Below are 23143 nucleotides of genomic sequence, written 5' to 3'. Positions count from 1 at the left end.
AGGAAATAAATGTAGACGGAAAATTTTGAAAGGAAGGTTCAAAATAGCAAGGAAATTAATATATAGGCAGTTAATTTGTTTGTAAGACTCATCGTGTCTCAATGTTTAGTCAGTTTTCTATCTAATTTTTCGCAGCCAAACATAATGTTCGCTTAAATGGACATTTCCATGTGTTAAAGATTATCTTTGGTTCATAATTCCCGCCACAAAGTCTACCACAGCGCCTTCGGCCCGTCTCAAAGACCAGACACAACTTCTCTAGCGTTAAAAAATTAAGAAGGATCGATCTGCTTAGAATTCACTTCCCGAATTCCCGTGTAATATTGCCAAAAGGACCACGAAGAGAGAGAGAGAGAGAGAGAGAGAGAGAGAGAGAGAGAGTTATTTTATATTCGCGACGGCTTTCCACTTTGTGGGTCGGGGGTCTTAGCGCGTACCAAGTTCGGCAAAGTGCGACTGCGTGGCATAAAGGGAGCAGGAATCCCGCTACAGAGCTCTCTCGGTTTGTTCGTGACGCGAGGGAGGACGCGGCTATATTAGATAAGTTCTGTCGCGCGAAATAGCGCACTGGAAACTGGCTGTTCGCGTCAGGCCAGACCTCAGAATCTCGAGGGGTTCCCCGGCTGGTTACCCTCGTTTTCTTCGCGTCACCCTTCCACATAGACTGGTCCTTCATTATGGCCTAAATGGAGAAAATTGAAAGTATCCCCCCATCGACGTCCCTCCATCGGTTTCATGCTCTGTTGTTATTTTATTAATACTGCTAGATCGATGTCTGGTCGGTAATCTATCTTTTACTCATTGTCGGAGGAAATCGACGAGGGTCCTAACGAGTGGTAATCGTTAGGGACGATTTTATGAGCTTGGATGCGCGAATCTTTGCGTGGCTAGTCTCGAGAAACACTAGCAGGTAGATAGGTTCTTTGGCTGGATGATTGATTGGAATTTATTGGGTGAGACAATTACGAGACAAGGGATGCATTTGAAAATAGCGTATATACATTTAGCTCGATAAAAATAGAATAAATCGTTGGGAGAATCCTTAAAATTAGTCTTAGAAGCGTTAGAATTTCAAACCTAAACTAGATTGTCTGAAAAATATTTCATTCGTTACAACAAATACTTGTATGAATTCATGGTTTTATGAACACGATTAAGAATTCGTACGGGATATTAAGACTAAACCTATAAGCGCCGGTCAAATTGACCGTTTTCAAACTTCTACACAAATTTAACCATATTTAAACGTCATCATATCGCTTCATAATTTCTGACTTTTCTTAAAACATGTATACGATATATTTTTCGGTATTTACTTTTAGATATATCTCTATATAAATAAAAGAGTAATTCTATTTAAGTCTATAATTGAAATTAAACAAAAGTAAATTTGGACGAAATTTTATGAAAATTCACCATTTTATATACATTTAGTTATAAATTAACCATTATCTAAGTTAAATCATAAAAACTATTATACACGATAGAAATAGGTGTATACGAGGCGTCGGTAGGTTTAGTATTGATGCAACAATATCTAATCACGATCTAGAAGCTGCCATTTCAGCGAATATAATAATTTTATTGCCAAATTACCGAATCGACGAAGGGAAAAATTTGATGAAAACATCGATCGCCGACCGTTTGATAAATTGGCGCTGAAAGTGGAAGTGGCGAGGAAAGGCACGTCTGTGTCAAGGACTTCCTCTATGCCGCCCTCTGGCGTGGGTCATCTCTTCGTTGGAAGCTAAATGGAGAAAATTGAAAGCGCCATATTGAAGACGCTGCGCTCTGGGCGTCGTTGCTCGCCCGGTTGCTGGGTCCTTAGGCGTTGTATCTGCCGAACAACGGAACTCAAATCGAGTCGAAATCGAGGAGATGGCATCGTTCGTGAACGCACGACGTTCATTTAGACGCCTCTGTTTATCAATCGCTTTAATCGCTGCCGCCAGGTTTCCATTGGCGCTTCCCAGAGGCTTTGTGTCAGGAATGGTTCACGAGTGTTTCACGAGGGGACGATGAGGAAGAAGGGTAACGAGACAATGCGAAGAGCGAAAGAGGAGATCGTTGAATGAACAATACACGCAAAGATTGAACAAGGAATATTAATTAACTGCAGATTTTTATGCAAATTCATATCTCGCTTAAGTCAATTTCCTTCAAATTAAAAATTTTATTCCGCGTATTCGATTTATCTTTTCACACGAAATTAACGCTTTTTTCGATTAACTAAAACAGTTTGTACATTCGGTAGTAATATCAAAAAATTGATGTATTAAAAACACGTATCATGTACGAAAAACACGTATCATCGCAATCTGCCCAAAAGAAGGACGAACAAATGAGCAAACCAAGATAATGCCGGGATCTAGGGTTTATTACGCGATACGGTAACACATGCGAGAATTTCGAAATTTACGAGCGAGAAACAGCACGGTTTCACAGAGAGGGAGAATTAGTAGCGAAATGGGACACTTAAAAACCGTGCCATTTTTAATTGCAACCAGGAAGAAAAACGCCGCGGGTACAAAGGATAACAACGAGATTTTGGCAGGGTTAAAACGCGACGTTCTCATAAATCCTGATAATCGCAGCCCACTTTACGAGCCATTACCGTTCGTTTCCCAACATTTCCGCTATTTTCGCGACGAACGACACCCAGAGCCAGGCCAGCGCACGGAAAAGGCAAAATTCTGTAAGCAATGGACTATTATAGCAGCGACCCGATTAAATGATTATCGGTTTCGGTCACCGCTGAAATCCCGAAAACGCGCACCACGCGACAAACGACTTCTAGGTTAGTTTTTGCTCCATCTCCTTTGTGTATGGCCAGTTTGGCCGATTTCGACACTCGTATTTTAACCCTATAACGTAAACTGTAACGAGCGATTCAAGAAAATTGCTAAACTAGTCCAAGAGTATTCGTTGATGTTTGTACGGATTTAATTTCGAGGTTATGTACGAGTGGAATGCACACGGCAGCTACGAGAAATATTTGTACACCACTGTATTTATATTAATTGACTAGGTTCAAAAAATATTAAATTTCGTGTCATGTAGTAGTACGTGTACGGTTACAAAAAGCTGATACTATGCAAATAACATGTAGCTTCTGTTGAAAACACGCTTCGTTTCGCGAACATTTCGTTTTAAAACGTTGCCGGAAAAAAGTGCAAATTTCGTTTACCGTTTCATTTCTCGACGTTATCAAAAATTTCAATTCTAAAATATCAACGATCCACGCTAACAGCTTGAATTACCGTGCAATCTGCCCTATCAATCGCCAACTCGCAAAAGTATATCTAAAAACACACTACCCGCAAGTTTCATTTTGGCAGCTGACAGAGGCAGAAGGAGAGATAGTAGTCTGTCAGAAGACAGCTGGAAAAAGCAAGTACTCGCACGCCTCGTCGCTGTCCGGCGCGGTGTAATTAGTTAATTAAGGCGAGGAAGCGCTCGCGTCGAGGGCCATCTAAAAATCGTCACCGTTCGACTGTGCCGCCCTGGTAAAAGCCTAGCTCGTGAAAAGGCGGCCTACGAAGGCGCGAAGTGCAACCACTCGCGCACTCGGGCGCGCCTTGTTAATTCTCCATAGCCTGTGCCATTTTATGGCACGGGTCTGCTCGAGGACAACCGCTTAACACGCTTCTTGCGAGCTGTCTGGCTTCTGCTTTTTATTGTCCAACTGGCTGCTGTTTGTTTTTAGCCTGACCAAGCAAGTTCCACGAATGCTCTTTCATCGCGTTATGATCGTTGCTAGAGGCCCCCTGGCACCCTTTGTTCCAAGAATAATTGTTCCTCCTTGGGAGATCGCTACGGGGTTTTTGTTAAACGTTGAACCATGCGTTAAGTCGGTGCAAAAATTTTCAAAGGTGAGATCGGTTGAGAACAGTGTCGCAGTAGTTGCACCTGTGTTTCCCTTTCTTTGACGAACGCATCGAAGATTGGAGAAGTCCTCGATTTTACGATCGATTCGATAGTTGCTTCTAACGGCAGAATCTTCGATAGATTAGCTACTTGTAAAATAGACTTTTACGATACTCTGGATATTTTCATACGTTAAAATCCGCCACGCATTAATCTTTCTCCATATTCGCGCGTATGTAAATATTCGCGTATAATATTCACTGTGTCGTAACTTTTGATAAACGTAACAGTGCGTTTCTATGAAAGTTTACTAATCGATGTTGAAGATGAGGTCAGATAAAACGCGCTGAACGCGATGTTGAGATTCTTCAAAGGGGGCTTCTAGATGAATGCATAAATTTGCTAGCAGGAAGAACCGCTAATCCATGACCGGGGCAAGTGCTTTAACGGGAAACGCCAAAACCGCTGCATAAATTGTACAAAGACAGCCAACTAACGAAGAGCGATTTAACTTTGAGACGATTATCAAACGATGAATAAAACAATCCTATAGTAATCCAAGGAAATCCAAGGAACGATTCCACGAGAAGATAGCAAATATCGCTTCTGGTCTTTAGTTTGCCATTAATTCTGCTAATATTCTGTCTAATATTGAATCGAACAAAGTTTTCCATATTTATGAGTTGCAGTGTACGCGTTTATCCGCGCAACAAGATCGTCGAGGAAATTCTTACCTCGTTCTGTGGCGGCCGAGCAGTCGGTTAAAAATATTCGCGATCCCCTTGGCAGAATTACGCTCGCTGCATGGGTAACCGGTGAGAGCGTTAATTGCTCTCGCTCTTAAAATAACACTCGATTACTCGAGCAGCCGAGCTAGCAATTTCCTAAATACGAGAGTCGGCTAGAAAAGGCCGGGGAGAAAGAAAGAAAGGCAGGCTGCGCGGAAAGGGACAGCGCGAGCGCAAAGGGGTTGGAGGGATGAAAAACGAGGGTGGTCGCGAAACGCTCGCCGCATTTAATTCCTGGCTTCTCGTGGCACACGATGAAAAAGAAAGAGACATATCCTGCCCCTTTCACGAAGCTTGAAATATTCTAAGCAGCGAAACAAACTTCTGGGATTCTCTGTGCGATAGCTTCGCGCGCGCGCAAATTTCCTGAAATCTCGCCTTTGTTCCCGTGCGCGGGCGCGCGAGCGCCAGAATCAACGCGCTCGTCCCGACGATGGAAAACGTTTAGCCCCGTAAAATGCTATTTTCCTTTCGTCTTCTTTCTTCTCGTTATCTACTTTCTTTTTTCTGTTTTACAGCGCGAGAGAGATTTCATGATTGTTCTTCGTTTTTCTCGCGAGACCCGATGAAAGAGGTAATTTCACTGGCTATGGCTTGTTGTTACAGTGGAATTGGTTTCCAAGCGAGTAACGAGTTGCGTTTTTATTCAATGCAAATGTTCTCGGGCGAGTTTCGGATTTTGTGTGTAATTATCGTGTAACATCCATCACAGAAAATTTTATATCTATGTTGTATGAGCTTTGTACGAAACATTTTGAATTTCATTAGCATAACGATGAAACACAATTCGGATAATTATATTGGTAAAGTTTGAATTCCATCTGAAAACGTATATAGAAATCGCGAGATATTTATTGCAAACATACGAGGAATCGGTAGCGAATAATTACACGTTCTATGCTACGTTTTATATTTACGTTGACAGGCCATTATAATAGCAGAATGGTAGAGGTTTTATTATCGTAGATTTTAGTGCATAACGAAACTTTATATTGAATCTAACAATAAGTATAATTAGTTAAATTGGCTACGTAGCTGCAATATCCACTGATACAACCTTTGTTCCTCGTAAATTCAAACTGTGGTGTTAACCTAATATTAACTTAGTAGAACTTATCACAGACTTAATATTAATTCCGACTTAGTTCACTGTGTCGGTCTATCCTAACTTTCTTATTAGCTTAATATACACTTAGACGTTAGTTCTAACCTCATCTAGTTTAACATTAATCCACACGGGCCTATCAAAAATTACTATCGTTTCACCGACCGAAATTCTGAAACATTCAGCTAATTCATAGCTAACTTGATCGTAGAAACGCGAACTTTGTCCCAATTCGCACTGATCTTGGTCTAATGTGAGCTTCGTTTCGTGTAGTCTAATGCAGGGGGCCAATTTCTAGCCATTTTGGTTTAATCTAAACATAACTGGGTTTAACCAAATTCGACATTTACCAACGTTGTCTTACTGCACAGATTTCGATAGTGACCTAATCTCAACCTAGTTTCAGTCGAACCTAATTCTTGATTATGTGTGGCTAATTACTATAATTTCTTGACTATTCTATTTTACGGGATTAGGATTGGTCACGGTAACTTGGATGTTACCGTATGACATTTTAATTTTAACTACGCTACATTAACTAAAGTTATACAATTATCCGGACGTTAGAATTTTTCAAAGCACCAAGGTTTTTAACTGCCGTACGAAGACGAATAAATTTCTGCTACGAAATACTTTTCTTTTTGTCATCTCTCGAAACGATTTCAATGTCAGTGCCATCTTGACTTCCCCTCGTTCCGTTCTAAATAAAACTAAGTAGCGCAGACAGGCGAAATTTGCAGCGGGGGCTGGCATTAACATTGAATTTTCCCTGGCGTGGAATTCGCTCAAGCTAATTGGCCCGCGAAACAGCGGCTGCTGCGTCAGAAATAGCATTCGGCTAATCTAAATTCTAATTTCCGTGTAATTAGCATGTAGTTTCCAGAAGCTTTCATACCGATGCTCTCCCCTCCAGCACGTGTTATTGCATTAGTCACGTGTCTCGTGAATGTCATATTACCTAGTCTCGTGCTCGTAAGATTACTCGATATCAGATCGCATAACGCGAAAGGGAACGTGAACCAGCAGGAATTGCGATATCGGTATCATCCAGGGATCCTTAGATTATCAGAAGACGCTGCATGGTTGATGTTGCCGCTATATTTGCTGATTAATTTTTCCCCGTACACAGTGTAATGAAATTGCGTATACACCGGTTCATAAAAGTATTTCAACGGACACAGTGAAATTTCATTAGCACCGCAACGAGACTCGTTTGTTCTGATCATATTAGGACTTAGAATCAATTTGAATTTACGTTATAACGGAATTTCTGAATTTCTGAAATTATCGACCGTTCGTTTATGTGGATATTTTTATCAAAATTTGTCGTACAGTATAACGCAATTTCACTAACGACTTCGTCGATTTCTGCGAACAGCGAACACCAGCTTCTATATATCTGGCGATAGCTTCTATCTAGCATTTCCGCTCGACAGGGCAAGCTTCCGCTACCTTTGCCTAAACAAACGGTCTCTAAACCTAAAACACACGCATTCCTACTCTAATGTCGTGTCCTACCATCATCCTACAGTCATCACCTCGGACATTCCAGCAAATATAACCTATCCGCAGCAAATTGTCACACTTTTACTAGATGGCCCCCACGTATTATCAACCGGATGTCACCGAGCAATAAAACCAGCGGGAACAGCAATGAAATTATTTCGTGTGGCCGCCGGTTGAAATTGAAACTCAGCCAAAACTGCCCATACCGGCGTAATTTCGTAAATTCGAAATCTCGAGGCTCGACGAAACGGCATTTTTATTTGGTCGTGGCGCTCCCAGACTCAGTCGTTTCAACTTTCATTATTCAAATTGTTCGCAACTGTTCGAACTACTCTCTCTTTTTCTCTCCATTGCGTGTGTATGTGTGTATGTGTGCGTGTAGAACGAAATGGTTATCATTATACGCAGTCAGGGAATGTTCGGAAACGCGCGGCGTTATTAACATCAGCCGAGGAACGCGCATGCAACAACGAGGAATTCATCGAAAATTAGTTGGACGTCAGTCAATTGAAACGCTCGTGCAGCCTACCGGGTTTAATTAATTTAGCCCACGAGCTCGGTCTATCTGTTTGCTTCTTCCTCATGCGTGAAAGTGTCGTTTCTCTCGATCTGAACTTGAGATGCACGTAGATACGTTCGTAATTTAAGAATAGTCTTTGGAATGACAGAGGCAGAATGACATTTTAATGGATTTTATTTTATTATGTACGGTGACTCGCATAAATTGTATATTTATTATAGTAAATTTTGATGATGTGCACCACGATTAAAGAAAGATATACATCTTGTTCATTTTTGGACTTACCTGAATACCTGGAGTTTACGCAGGTTATGTCAATAACGAAATTTATCTATCTAGAAAATGTTTGATGCCAAGATCTTCCGTATGTGAAGTGAAACGCAATTGCGCGCAAGCTAGAAACGGATAGACGTGGTTATGCGACAGTAAATTTTAATTGTGCGCCTGCCATCATCCGCGCCGCGATATGGCGTGTTCAGTTGCCGGGCTATGATCCCTTGTCCCGATTCTGTAGTTGGCACTCCCGCCGTTACGGCATGGTGTGGTGTGTTGGCTTGTCTGCACATGTGTGCACGTATGCGTGTCGTTTAACTCGCCACCGGGACAGATTAGTTTGCAAACAATTATATTTCTGTCTCTGTCGTCGTCCATTCGCCACTGTGAATCGACCCAGGAGAAGCTAAAGGGTTCAGTAATCCCAAGAAGAGGAAAACAACTCCCTCGTCCCAGCTTTCTAGAATTAAAAATTGCATTTTTTGGTTTTATTATTCGGTGTACGAAGGTTCGATGATGGAAAGAAATTAGTATCTTTACCCGTTTCTCTTTTTTACGCGTAAAGCTCGATAGCTTTGTGTTTTATACGCGTCGTTTCCTGAGGAACATGTAGTCTCTAATTATTCCCATCACAAGCCAGCTCTCAGGGAAGTTGTAACAAAGTATTCAAAGCGAATTCAATCCGCAGAACATCCCAAATGAACACGCGGAACATCTCTTGCGAGTCAAACTTTTTCAACAAGCGAAACTTTTTTATTAGCGTCCTCCTAGAAACCGACAGCACGGTACGAGGAAAATAGACGTCATAACGGGGGCATAATCGACGAACTGCCTGACCAATGCTACCACCTGCCCATTAGAAAACCTAAAAATCCCCATGAAGTGGATTGATTTATAACCACGCTAAATCGTTGAACATCGTTAACGAGAAACGACATTTTTGTCATTCGCTGAAGTATTTCGTCATTCTCCGCCAAATGCGAAATAAGAACATTTTATATATATTTAAAAAGAAACGAAGCTTGTGATCATTTATCGATGCAGGTGAAAATTCAAAAAATTCTTCATATTCGTTGGACGATATTCGTTGCTTCGCGGGAACAAAAGAAACGCATTTATCGATCAAAAGAACGACGATTCAGCGCAGAAATGCGATTATTCGCGTTTTTTGAGGTTATGTTTCATTCTAGGGCGATGGTGGGAGTAAAAAAGCTGCGGCCAGCCCTCTGGCGGTATGTTTATGTACTTTATCAAAGTAATAACGGATCGTTAGGGGCGGTGGAATCGCGGCTGCACGCTGGCCTGGATCTGCACGCGATTTTTAAATGTGAAGATCTGCGATACGAGGCGGGAAAACAGATTTTAATGCCAGCTTACGACGAACCGCCTTTCCAAGTTTGTTATTGAAAGTAGTTTCGATTATATTTCTGCCGGTAATGGAAGGTTGTTTGAGTCTCTTATCGAGAGCAGGGAAATTTGAACCACAATTTGCCTTGCGTGTAATTAAACTATCTTTTGGTCTTTTTAATATAAACGTTGATGGGGTTTGAAATATTTCAAGGGATTTAAAGATGATAGAGAAAAACAGCTCGTTTATAATTACTACTCGGATTACGTCATTCTTTTAATGAAATAGGTTTCTTGTCAAGTATCTGATACTTGTTAGTATTTATATTATAGCTGAGAAATATTTTAATAATTACCGCGTCCAGTCAACTATTTCTAACAAAATATGAATTTGCATAAACATCGTTTAAAGCACGATCTGCACCTCAAGCTTTGTCAATAGTATATGAATTCTAATTATATCACATTTTCATTAAACGCGTTCCTACCAAAGCAAAGCATCGTTTGAACCCAAAAATCCAATTCCATACCTAATTAGACGTCCATTTGCAGCCCCCCAAACATTCAGACCCGCCCCTTAGCGGGCGGCAACCAGGCTGGTAACTTCAGAGACGTCCGGCCATTCTTCAAAGAAGGAACACCATAAACGACTGTCCCTCAGGAATTCATATATTCCTGTCCAGCTATAACTGTAACAGCCATTTGCTCAGCTGTCAGCTCGTCTGTACGCCGCGAAATCGCTTCGTTCAAACGTTCTTCCCTGGATTCAAATTGCACCGAAAGGCCATAAAGCGAATCTTCGGTCCCTGGGTGTAGCGTAGCTTTCCACTGTTTCCCTTCAGTGAAACTTAACAGTTCCCCGTCGATATCGATGTTCCGCTGTCCGTAAGTTTCTTCCGAATGTTGCGTGGAAACTCGGGCGTAGAGTCTGAAACCACGTTCGACCGATCGCGAAAACACCGTCGACGTTTGCCCAGGTAACTCTCGCGAGACTGAACCTCGTATGTGGCTGTCACCACCGCGGAGGTGGCATCGATATATTATTTTTCGAGTCACCGATGAAACCGTTTTCTCAAGTTCTGGCCCACTGGGAGCTCGTTGTTCCTTCGATTGTTTCCTCTTTCATGGGCTCGATCGATGGAAGTAGCATTTCAACGGTTGCGTAATTATTGGACACCGGATATTTATGCAGAAATTTATACGCTTACTAGAACTCTGCTAGAGAATTGTTTTATACGTTAAAAATATCATAAAAGGTATAAATATAGTGATCGTAAAAGTTTCTGTATGGATCAGAGACGGTTACAGGTTAACGCAACTTCTGAAAACGTCCCTTTATTTCCATCTCGATGAAAGTCGGAAGCAAAACAGGAAGCGAAGCGACAACCCTTCCGCTTAAACGCCTGCAGGAGCCTAATCCCACGATCAGCAAACACGTTAGCCGCAGACGTATTCCCTTTAACCTCAATTCTGACCGAAACACTCGTTCAACCCCCCGCAACGCGCCCCTCAAAATCACCCTATTCTAGTCAAACAGAAGAACAACAGCCGAACATTCTGATCGCATTATTTATTACTCGGTCGCGATCGTTGAACGCACGCTTTAGCGGAAGTATGGGGAGTTTGATTGCACGTGCACGCGAGCAGACCTTGTGCAGCGCGCAGCCAGGCCTCTTTCTCACCCCCGTGGCTTTTAAAAGGCCTCTATCAAGCCAGGGGGATGGAGAAAGAGCGGAAGAGGCCATTTAAGCTGAACGTGGCTCGGTACCCGACTGAATAACACAAAGCCACCGTTCCCGGTCCCCCCTCGCTGTGGTTAGACGGCTAATGGCGTAAATAGTCACTCTAACTAGAGACCACCCCCTGCTTCTTCCAATCTTGTCCTTTTCTTCGTCGGGCAAATTCGATTGTCACATGACCCCTGTTTTAAGATGTTTGCAGACGTGTTTTGGGCGCTTTTCTTCTTGCGGATTGTCGATTCAATTTCCATTACGATACAATGCCTCTGTACAGGCCCAAGATTCGCTTCGTATATTTTCTATCGATTCGGTCTACCCTTTCATCCCTTTGCCACCTCCAAATTTCCGACTCACAGAGTGCCACACTTTCCACTAACGAACCAAACATTTTTAATGGAATTCTCTTGGAAATGGAATGGAAAATTGGAACAAGTTTACTGCGGAACTCTTCCGGGCAGACAAAATGATCAATTTCCTTGAAATTTACAGATTTACAGATTCGTAGAAATTTATAGAAACTTCACTTCTCAATACTTGCGACATCGTTGAATATATCATTATTTGGATGAAACCTTCAGCAGCGATCGTACCATGTCCAAGGTAGAACATGGTTCTCGATCAGAATCTTCTACGTCATTTCCTGGGATCTCAGGTCTGCCAATTAATGCGCTCTGACCTTACTAACGAGTGCTGGGGTTATTGCGCGGCGCGTTTCGGATGATAATGAGCGCAGACGAAACACGTGCTGCGCGTCCATTAGCAGAAACGAGACCGTTAACGTATCTGCGCGGTGTTTGTGTCGAAATCGATAACAGACGATGGCGTGGGTAGCGCGAATCAGCCGATTGAAACCCGACGTTGGCCCCAATAACAAGCAACTGCCACAATATTATCGATGTGCCATGATGGATACACTTGCCGGTTCTCCATTCGGTCTTGTTCAACGAGCAGCTCGTTTCTTCGCTTTTTTCACATTGTTCTTTCCTCGTTCCGATGATTTTTCTTTCAAATCTTTGATCTGTAAGGTTCTTTCGTTTGAAAAATTTCTTTGCAACGAGATATCTTGAATTTATCTTGGAAAGGTTTGGTGGAATAGCTCGTGACGGCTGGTTCGAATATTTATAAGGATTTTTAGATTTTTCGGTTTCTACGATTGTACGATTTCTCTTTGAAATCTTCGGTTTCTGACGCGCGAAGAATTCCTTCTGAACCAGCTATTCGGATTCCATCTTGAAAAATTTTTATGGAATAATTCTTGGGTATTACTTGAAATATTCTAAAGAATTGTTAGATTTCTCGATCTCTGGAATTTTATCGCTTCTTTTCGATATCTTCGATCTGGAAGGTTTCCTAAATTTCCTAAATTCTTGAAAATTTATACGAAGGGAGATTTCGATAGAATAATATTAATAATGCAATATGAAAATAAAAGAGGCAACAAAAATGCACGTCCACCCTAATTAAAATTTTTCGCAAAAGTTAAATTTACCCGAAACGAAACACGAATCTTCCAGTTCCGTGTTTCTCTCGGTCAGAGAAATTCCTAGAAATTGTTGAGCCGGTTGTTGCAGCATTGTTCAATAATTCACAGAGGCTGTTCCGATCGTAACGAAGATAGGAGAGAGGCACGCGTGCCAAATCAGCTGATTGAAACGCCACCGCCATCATGATTCGTTATTACACCACGTGATGGTGATAGGGACGCCATTGTGATCTGCTTTATGGTGTTCGTATATCCTCTGGCTGGGATCGGCTTATATAAGAAGAAAGGGAGAGTTACGGGAGTAGAAAGGAGGGAAATGAGAAACAGAAGGCAAAACGAGGAATTCTTCTTGGGAGTGAGTCGCTTTCAGTTCCGCGAGCAAGCGTGTGCGTGAGCTCTTTTGTGAAGATGACAAGCGAACGACCAACGGGGATTTATCTCTGTTTAAATAATTCAAAACCGTGCTGCTGCCTCGTTTCCGAGCGGTTAATCGCGAAATACGTTCCTTTTAAAGAAACCCGAGGATGAGAATTTAATTAAATAACTTTATCGCACAAATCGCAGTTAATCGAGCAGTTCAGAAGCCACATTGACCGTTTTCATAGATCGAAAAGCGGAAAGAGATATTCTCGCAAACACCATTTTCTACGTATATCTTGCAATTTGTCAAACACTTTGCCTAAAAGTCAAACCACGTGAAACGAAGTCAGCAAATCCTACCGGCCGAATGATTTCGATAAATTAAAAGCTTTGTGCTTTTCCCAACGGATAAAATATCACTGAACAGTGCACGAAGCGGGAATTCGAAAAAGGAACGCGGAGTACGTTCGTAAAAACAGACGGAACACAGGGGCGAACATGGGAGACTAAACATCGGTGGTAAAAACGCGGGGCAACAAAAATAGCATGGCGAAGAATAACGAAACTGAACAAAGAGGAAGGGAGAGGAAGAGAGAAATAACAGGTGGCGAGGAATAAAAAATTGGCGAGTATGAAATGTGGCCTGGATAAAAACGGGGCTTGGAGGGAGAGGAGAAGAAAAACAGACGGAGGAAGAAAATGACGATAGCATGAAGACGAAAAAGCGGGAAGAGATGGAAGCGGGGTTGGAAAGGCAAGCACGAGCGAAGCAGGCTAGTTCAAAAAAAGGAGCAGAGCAACGCTGATAGAAGAGCTGGAAATTCGACAGAGAAGTCCAGAGACCGGGCTTGTATGACCATTAGGCGTCATTCTCTTCCTTCTTGCCTCAGCTTGCTAATAGTAATGCACTCTGAGCGTCGACGACCGCGTTACGAAGCTCAGGGCCAACGGATTTAATGCAGCTGCTACGTTGACCCAGGTTAATTCTGCTTGACTGAAGGTTGAAAGGCATCGATGGAAAAACGACTGGAAGCGTGGAAAATTCGTTTCCACGTCAAGGATGACCACGTTGCGATTGGATACTTTGGAATCGGTCCTGGTAAAGTCTGCTGCGAGATGATAGGGCTTGTTAAAGTCGTAGACGAATTGGCAATCTGATGTTTGTGGAGTTTCGAATTAGACGTTTCAAGCAAGCATTGGCACTACCGGCGATTAAGATATTTTATTAATTAAACGAAAAAGAAAAAACAAATGTTTTAACAAAAATGAATACGGACGAACCTATTCATATTCGAAGCCAGGATAATCAGAACTCTTGAATATCCTAATAAACCATAAAATGTCTGATTTACCTAAAGAATCAGTGCCCCTGACCCGTGTGATAAATTCTCCGAATGCTGTAAAACACGAAATTTCGGAATTATGTCTACGACATTATAGACACATGGCTCTTATCTTTGTTATGACCAGACTCGTGGAACCCTCAACGACAGATTCATCCGCAAAAATCAATCTTTAACCCTCCAGTGCTTACATCTGTTCGAACAATCCCATTTTCACCATAGCGTTCACGGTCTTCCTTATCTTTCCAGTCTTTCAACCATTCCATACCACTCTCGTCCTTCACATGCCTCTTTTTCATCCCGCCTGGCCATCTTTTACTCGTGGCCAGGATGGGTCGGGCTTGCAGCTGGCCTGGCGCCTTGGAACGTCACAGAGAAAATTTTATAGAAGCGGCCGCACCCACTGCTCGTTAAAGCAATTAGTACCTGTAGCTGGTAGCTCGGCTCATCTCGCTCGTCCATTTCTGCCGTCGCGGCATTCCTTTCGCCTTTTCCACCCTTGTACGCGCTACGCGCTGCTTTTTTCCGCCGCCAAGTAGAAAATTAAGCGAAATTTTTTCGCCAACACGGACAGGTAGAACGCGTGTGGTATTAGTCCATCGAGGATAACCCTGTCACCTTGCTTTCTTCAGATTATGCCTGTGAATCGTCGAGATTTCTGCGCGTTAGCTAAATCACGTGTTTTTGTATGATAAGCGCTTTGTTTTTCGCCTGCAATGAGCTGTTGTATTTTTTCATATGCTTAAATCAGGCGACGTTTTGTCAAGCTGTTCGTTTGGGATTATGGTATGATATTTGCTTGTTTTTTAAACGGAGATTGCAGTATTCGAGGAAGGGAAAAAGAGAGCATAAAGAATCGGCGTAGGAAAAAAGAAACAACGGCACGTTCCATCAGACTTTCGATGGGCATTTCTGACTGTCGATTTCGAGTTGCTTGCTTTGTGAAAACAGTCTGTGTTCTGCCTGGAGATCGATAGCGATACCTTAAAAAAGTGGCTGTGTTTCTAATTTCGATGCACCCGGAAAGCTTCGAAACTTTTCGAAGGTTACGTATTTTATCAAAGTACCTGGTTATCTGAAATTTCATTGTTATTGAAAAGGATGGCAATAAATGGATGATGCGTCAAGAAAGTGTAGACAAATGCTTTTCCAAGAAAGCGATTCTAGGTAGATGCAATGTTCTACCAGTTTCCACTCACCCATTTTTCAAACCCAATCGCGGCCAAACAGGCGAGCGAGCGAAAAAAAGGCGCGGAACTAAAGGCAGAGTAATCAATAGTCGCAATGGGGGATGAAAAATCACGCGAACTTGGGAACATGCATTCGAGGCGCATTCCGCGGACAACAACAGAGGGGAAAACGAGAAAGATAAGCGCGGAAGGAGGAAAGCTGGACGTAACAGAACGAAACGAAAGCAGGTCAGCTAGTCTGCGTTGAAAAATATGTAACTTGCGTCAAATGGGTAACCGCGAATCCTAGTAATTTCTCCGCCTACGTGCCTCTGTTTAATACCACAAATGCCTCGTAAACATACGCTTTATGTACGTTAAAAGTATTGCGCCATTACTCGAAATTAAACACGAAGAAACACTCGTCGTTTGCGAAAATATACAGTACACTTTTCTGGTTCGTCAATGGCTCAAGACCTGTACTTATTTATTTTCATCGTGTTATTTCATAGGTTGGCGAGCGACAAAGAACGAGTTCACTTTATTGTTATCGCGTAGTCTCGAAGCCGTAAAACCGCAAAGCGGATCAGCTGACCCGCCAAAGTGGCGGGGTTCGTTCAACTGCGACACCGTAGTCGAACCGTGGCCCGCTTAACCCCTTTAAAAACTAGGCGGAGCTCTCTGTTCCATCCTGTTCCCTCTTAACGCCTTTTGTTTCTACTATCCGCGAGCCGTTTCGAACCGACGTGTCTCCTTTGATGTTGACTCGCTGTCTTCGTCTTCTCGAGATGTTTAAACGTTCTGTGGAATTCTAGTTGCTGTCTAAACCAGGACCGTGACACTGTTGGCATCTGAAAGTCCTTGAAACTTCGTATAAGAAGAATAGACTGAAAAATGGCAGACCTATTATCTATTATCGCCATCGTTTCACTTGGTTCGTCCAAATGGAAAACGAACTTCTCCTTGATTTTCAGTTAGGTCTATCGATTGTTTGGAGAAAGACGAGTAATTTGGTAATATTTAGGTTAGACTTCAGGTGTCGTTGGAGGAGAGAATAGCCTATCGTGGTAATTGATAGGTCGATCCGATAGTAGACGTTGTTCGAAGATTCTGAGTGTAAGATAGTAGATGTTCTGTGCGAGAGATCGGAGTTAGAAATAGGTTGAGTAGGTTCTTCGTTTATTAAAGGAAGATAGGAAGTTTTGTAGCGGAGGCTTGTAACACTGGATTCAATTGTAACGGAGTCTTCGATTTCTTTTGTTTCAGAAATAAAGGATAGCATGGTGTGTTATGGCTCCTTGCGTATTGCAGCTGTCTGTCATAATTGCTGAAGCTGCACCGAGAGCAACGTTTCGAAACAGGTAAGTGAATTTTCTCTTTACACTTGGCTTCCAGGAAGATTCCCAATACTGATATAAATAAAAGTTCTTATATTTCGCGAAAACTTATATTCTTACTAAACAAATCTTTAAGAAAATCATCATCTAAGCTCAAGCTACGCTTTATCCAAACTATAATAGTGGCTTTGCCATCACCAAACGTATCGAGTTCCCCTGAATTTGAATTCCAAAATTCCAAAGAGCTAATCCGACTCTGCCATCGAATTGCTCCGAAACTCGTGCAACATACTGACCCCCGCGGAAATGTTATAAAAACATCGGAAAGCAGGTCATGTAACACACAGCAGGGGTTGCATGGTGGAAATTTGCGAGCGCGCAGTTATTACCAGCGCGAAAGAACACGCTTTGTGTCGGCTGTCTCCCCTTGTCAGATTCGTCGCCCGTGTCTGCGCTAGGCGCACAAAGGATCCTCCTTTGTGTCTGGTCATTTTTGCCGCGAACCTCGAGAGCGTGTCAGGTCGTTTTATCGGACGCCATCCGATCGCTGCGCGTTTCGACGAGTCGCAAAAAGACCGATTGATCGACTCGGCTACACTCTCGCGCCATTGTTACCCAATTGGAGGAGAATCGTTCACTCTACCAAGCCAGGATCCACTTTCTTTTGCATTCGTTCAATAGACGACACCAGTTTTCTCCAATCTCCTTTTTTCCCCCAAGTCTTTCCAAGACGTCTATCTTGGTTTCGACTGTTCCTTTCTGGTCAAGCTGCTTCTTCATCCGTGCTGTCTCGCAGTTTTGTCCCGGTTCCGTTGTTTGGATCCTATTCTCTTCCTTCTTCCTCTTCGACTTTCTGCTCCTTTTTCTCGAGTGCTTTGTTTCTTGGACACAGGGGCTGAAGACTCGTGACCATCAAAATTGAATTTCTTTAAAATATCGAACAAAGCTTCCACACTTCATCGACGCTATCGTCAGAGAAGTTGAATTTCAGTCACATCCAAAGATTGGATAACGTTCTGATATTTTTACGCGAATTATCATGTACTTGTATCGACGTTTCGTTGCAACCTCGTATCGTAAAGAGAACAGGTGTCCTAAGACATTCGAGCGAAAGCGTAGCTGTACGTATACTGTCTCGCCAAGCGAATTTTGGCTCGCCCATTACGTTCTACGAAATGTACACCTTAAACCACGTCCATCATCCACGAACGTTATATATTAGAACACTAACTTTGGCGCAATAACGCTTCGCGGGTTATCAGTTGCAGGCTGGTCGTTCGTTACCAAGACAGCCGCTTCTTCCACTGTCGGAAGGCTGGAAAATGAAGAGAGGTGGCCAGTATCGAATAGTGGAGCCGCGACTATAACTAGCCAGCCACTAACCCCTGTTCTAATTAAGCCTGGCTAACCCGCGAGTTAGGATTATTACTTGCTCTCTCTCTCTCTCTCTCTCTCTCTCTCTCTCTCTCTCTCTCTCTCTCTCTTTCTGTTGGATGGAGAGAAACCGTCCACTGTTAGTATCAAGTCGGTGCGCGTGTTGGCGTCAAGTTGGTGTGTGTAGAATACAAGCGAAAGAAAGAAGTTGGAGGTGTCGTCTGGCGTTCTGCCAACCATCGGCTTCCTTTCTCGTTCCTGCGGGAGCTGCCGACAGGAATTCAACGCGTTTAGACGTTACCGAGAGGAAACTCTTTGAAAATTCTTGCAACTACCGATGTAAGCCTGCCACCTCTCGCTGCTATTCGTCTTGGTTTAATGTAACGTGGCTAATATGTACTGGGTGGTTAGGAAAAGCTTATGAAGTTTGTGGGTTGGTGGTAGTGGTTAGGTTCCGAAGTTTATTGCGAGGTAACAGTTAGGTTTGCAAATTTATTGGGGGATGGTAGTTGGTAAGTAGCGTATAAAGCAGGTTTTAATAACGAATGTCAGTCGACAAATTAATATTTTTAGCGTTACGAAGAATTTTGGCTTCTCTTTTTCCTCTACAGAATCAGTTAAGAATTAAAGATATCTCGTTTGCAACTCCTTTTAGGTAATCCTTACTGTCTTAGTCTCTTTTAATCCTGTTTTACGAAAGCATGTATTTCAAGGATTCGGGGCTTGAAAATGGAAACACCGAGTGGGACAGGTTTTCCAAGTTGTAGCAGTTCATCTGGCAGCAAGCGTGGTACGCAAAGGGAGCGTTTGCGTGTACTAACGTTTCAAACAAAGTTTTCGACAACTACCTACACTTGCTCGAAGGGTCCCTCAGTCGTGTATAAATGATACCTCTCGCGTATACAGTGGGTGGTACAACTTTTTCAGACTCCACGCTATTACGCCACCTTCCGCAAATAATATTGTTTTATTTTCTGCTGTCGCCTTTCCGTCGAATTTTCAATTCCTCTCGTTCGATATTTCCATCCGGACGAATTATTTCGTTATTTTACAGACACAATTATTTTCTGTGTCAATAACGTTAAACTATTGTTGTACTGCAACTACGCCGATCAAATTTTTCTAATTTTATTCTCGATATAACGCGATCCAATGGCTGTTCCATCGGAGAAAGTGACCGTTGTTGAGGGAATAACGAAGTAGCACGGCTAATTCGCATTCGTTTTAAGGCAAAGGGACGATAAGCTCGCGAGAAGGATCGGGAAAGCAGAACGAGCCACGATAATACGTCTTTCCTGTCACGTAGCGGCCGATGGCATTATGATAATGCCGCGAATAAGAAGGATTCAGGGGAGGAAATGTGAACGATGAGTGAAGTGGCACGGTAGAGGCGATGCAGCCTGCCAGCAGGATCGGTCTAATCGAGATTCGATTTTTCATTTTGTTTTACGTGCCAGCCAGACAGAGTATGATAGCCCATCAGCTAGAACACGTAGTCTAGCGATCGTGTGTGCATCCTGGTTGAACAATGGTAACATGTTCTGCAGCTTGTCCGAATATTGAGGTTATTTTTCTACTTTTATTGACAATGTACGGTTCACCGGTGTTTATTTGGTCAGGTCTGGAGCTGTTCGGGGAACAGTGATACTTTTTTGGGAATTAATGGTCGGACCAGGTTTGTTGTGACTTTCTGCCGGTCGTGAGGGTGCAGCGATGGAAATATCGGCGGATCGAATTATTCTTAACCGTAGCTGAGGAAGCTGTTGCTATATAGGGTGACTTGATAATCATAGCGTGAAAAGGAAGGATGTGATTCTGTGTGAAAAAATGAAGATAAAGACAAGGCATGAATAGCGCTTTTTGGTAGTATATGGACATTTGGGGTCTCTGAAAGGTAGGAGTTCAATTGGGTTAAGATAGCCTGGTAGGCGAAATTTTGCATGCAAGTTAGGTAGTCTGAATCAAGATTTCTCACTATTTTGAACCTAGATTTTACTTGCCGAGCAAGTGAAGGTTATCTTCAGGTTCAGTAGATGATCAAAGGATGAATACTGATGTAGAAGATAAGCCGCTTTCAAAAGATGACTGCAAAGTAACGCGAAGATTCAGCGAAAGGATAAGCAGAGTGAAATGATTAAATATTTTGATAATTATAACGATACCGGGAATTTGAAAGTAGAAAGTCAGAAAAGGATTAGAGCGTAGATTTTGAGAAATAGTGGCAGTCGTTTCTCGGAAGACACTTTTATTCTCTATAGAAATAGGCATGATAAATTGATTCTGACGATCGGTTCTGCATGTACGTAAGAAAATCGCGAAATTATTCACGATGTATGATATTCTGAAACGGTTCATATTTTATTCAGCGGTGATAAATCCGACCTATCCCTTTAAGCCTGTCCGCGAATTAAATTTTAAACGTGAATTTTCGAAGTTTCATCTATTAAAGCGAGCTCGCGCTATATTCGAATCGAAATAAATAAGAAAGAATCAAATTTATAGCTCCGATCGAATAATTTGATTAACGTCTGCAGATTTTACTGCTGGATAACAGGTCAAAGGTGTGGGATAGCTGTTTCTCGTGCAACAATCACCTTCCGAGAAGATTGAAATTGAAAAAGATGATCCTGCAGTGGAACATGGAAACGCTGTGCGTTCGACAGATCCTAAGGCGAAACTTTCACGTAACGGAATCTTTGGAAAAATATCATATTTTTGTCAGTCGATGGTTGCAAACGAAGAAACGCTATTACACGATGTGCCAAGGTGTCAGCCTGATTTCCTTGCCTTGCCAGGATCGTTTAGGGTGGCCTTAATTGGACAGAAAGCTAATTAGACGACGGTGGTTCCGCGTCCGGCGAGGCAATCCAGACTGAAAGCGAACCGTGAGATTTACGGCGAAGAAAAGGCCACGTAAGAGGGCGAATCTCTCGGGGGAGGCCGCGAAGATCTATGACTCCTTCCGACGGTGCACGATACAAACACGGATAACCTGGATACTGTGTGCAGAGATAAGAAGCTGGCTACCGGAAGGAATGCGAGTTTGATTGGTTATAGCGTCATAGGATCAGCTACTCTTATAGAATTGCGAAGATAAGATAAAATGGAACTTTTATTATTGATTGAAATTGCATTTGAACATTTATCGTAGGAAAGTTTTATGTGGCTTCTGAACAACCCCAACTACACATTTTCATCGGTAGATCGTACATCGTTATACATTTATGGAGGAATTTGAAGATGAAAATGTTTTTGTATTCGTTGAGTGCACATTTATAATGCAAAAAGACGTATAAAATATCCGTACTGTAGTATTTTCCATTCAAGTGCCAGTTTATAAATTATATTGGTAAAAACATGGATTTGCATAAATATCCGCAGCCCTGTTTCTTTGTTTCGTTTGTTATCTGATTCGTCCAAACAAACTACCGTCTATCGTTGCACCAGACCATCCTCGTATGTCTTACGTCTTCTAATATATGACTATAACGACTATAACGACTATAACGATACAGCCGTTAGACTACGCGCGACACGCCGGAGATTGATCGTGGAAAAGCTTCGATGTAGCGGTTTATGACAAATGCTCGATGGATTTTCAGCAACGACTATGTGGATTATATAAAACACGGAGTTCGCGAGACCCGAATCGATAGCAGGGAATCGTAGGAACGTTAATTCGAATTGTCAAATATTGAAGCTGCCGGCCAGTTGAATATCTAGTGGAAATCTGTCGCTGGACATGGTGTAATCCTATTAACGGGGCTTACTCTTTTTCACGGTGTGCACCGGCTGGCGTTGGGTTCTCGCGCCCATTTGACCGCCACTGGACGCTGTCGAACGATCCAGTAATTTTCTACAGTCATTAAAAGTTGCAGCGAGAGATTTGAATAATAGCTAGGAAGCGATACGGACGACAGTAGTATCAGATTTTCGACTTTGAATTGCTTCGATAGCACCAGGCTTGTGTTTTAACGATGGCCTTAAGTAACGATCAAACTGACATTTTTAGCTGTTCCGTTTATTTTTTGAGCAGACCGTAGAAAGCGCAGAGACAATAGGAATTTTAGATATTTGATTTAGTGTGCGATATAATAGAGATCGTGGAAGAGCCCAAGAGGCAAGAAAAGGTCAGTTTTCTCCTCGAAAGTTCGACTTATCACTGAAATTGAACAAGGGAAGACACGGTAAGACGAATCTTATTTCTTACGACTCAAATTTGCATTTTCCTGGAAACACTCGGTGCAACCACATCGAACGACGATACTATTTTTCTCGAACGGCCCTCGATTTTTCTCTGTCCATGGAACTAAAACGTACAGCGAGCTCGAGTTCTCTGTGAAATGCAGGAATTCGTCGTATATGGCGTGTCGTTAATCACGACTTTTCCTCGTACTAAAACGAGGATTATTTTTAAGCCCATTGTCCAACCTTTCGATCACACTGAAAGAATCTTGGAACAATTTCAGATGTAATTTCTTTTTTTTCTTCTTCTTTTTTTATTACACTTTTATTACGATTTAGTATCAAACGGCTTGGGGAAATTATATCAGCTAAAATGTGTTTTACAAATTTACGATATTACGGCATTTTCTGGCCCCTCGATTCTCGATAATTTGTCTAGCGGAATGAAGCAACTCGCTATCGTAACACAGTTTTCTAGCTATTCAACGAACAACTTCGGTTATAGCCAGCTAGTACTTGGAAACGCTATAAATTAGCCAATATAGCAAGCGGGAGTAGCAACTTAAAACGTCTTACAAACTTCTGAAGCGTTCCACGCGTTCACCTTCTTCCGCAACTTGAGCTTGTTTCGGTTTTCTACTCCTTAGGAACATTAAATATTTTCTTCTTTATATTTTTTTTCTTCTCTCCCCTTAGCCACGATGGTTTTCGAGCTGGTTCCATGGTTGTGAAGCCGCGCGTACAAGG

The 23143-nt window shown here is 42.3% G+C and overlaps 1 protein-coding gene across 5 annotated transcripts in view; it reads left to right on the top strand.

Moving 5' to 3' along the window:
- LOC126925343 (uncharacterized) overlaps positions 1 to 23143 on the top strand; it is a 316899-nt gene that overhangs the window by 39530 nt on the left and 254226 nt on the right. For all 5 annotated transcript variants that reach the window (XR_007713872.1, XM_050740786.1, XM_050740787.1 and 2 more), the window contains one exon: positions 16767 to 16861. The gene's annotated coding sequence lies outside the window, so the exon portion shown is untranslated. The remainder of the gene's footprint in view (positions 1 to 16766; positions 16862 to 23143) is intronic.

The sequence above is a fragment of the Bombus affinis genome, chromosome 16 (genome assembly GCF_024516045.1).
Source record: "Bombus affinis isolate iyBomAffi1 chromosome 16, iyBomAffi1.2, whole genome shotgun sequence".
NCBI lineage: Eukaryota > Metazoa > Arthropoda > Insecta > Hymenoptera > Apidae > Bombus > Bombus affinis.
This window is presented reverse-complemented; position numbering and strand designations above follow the sequence as displayed.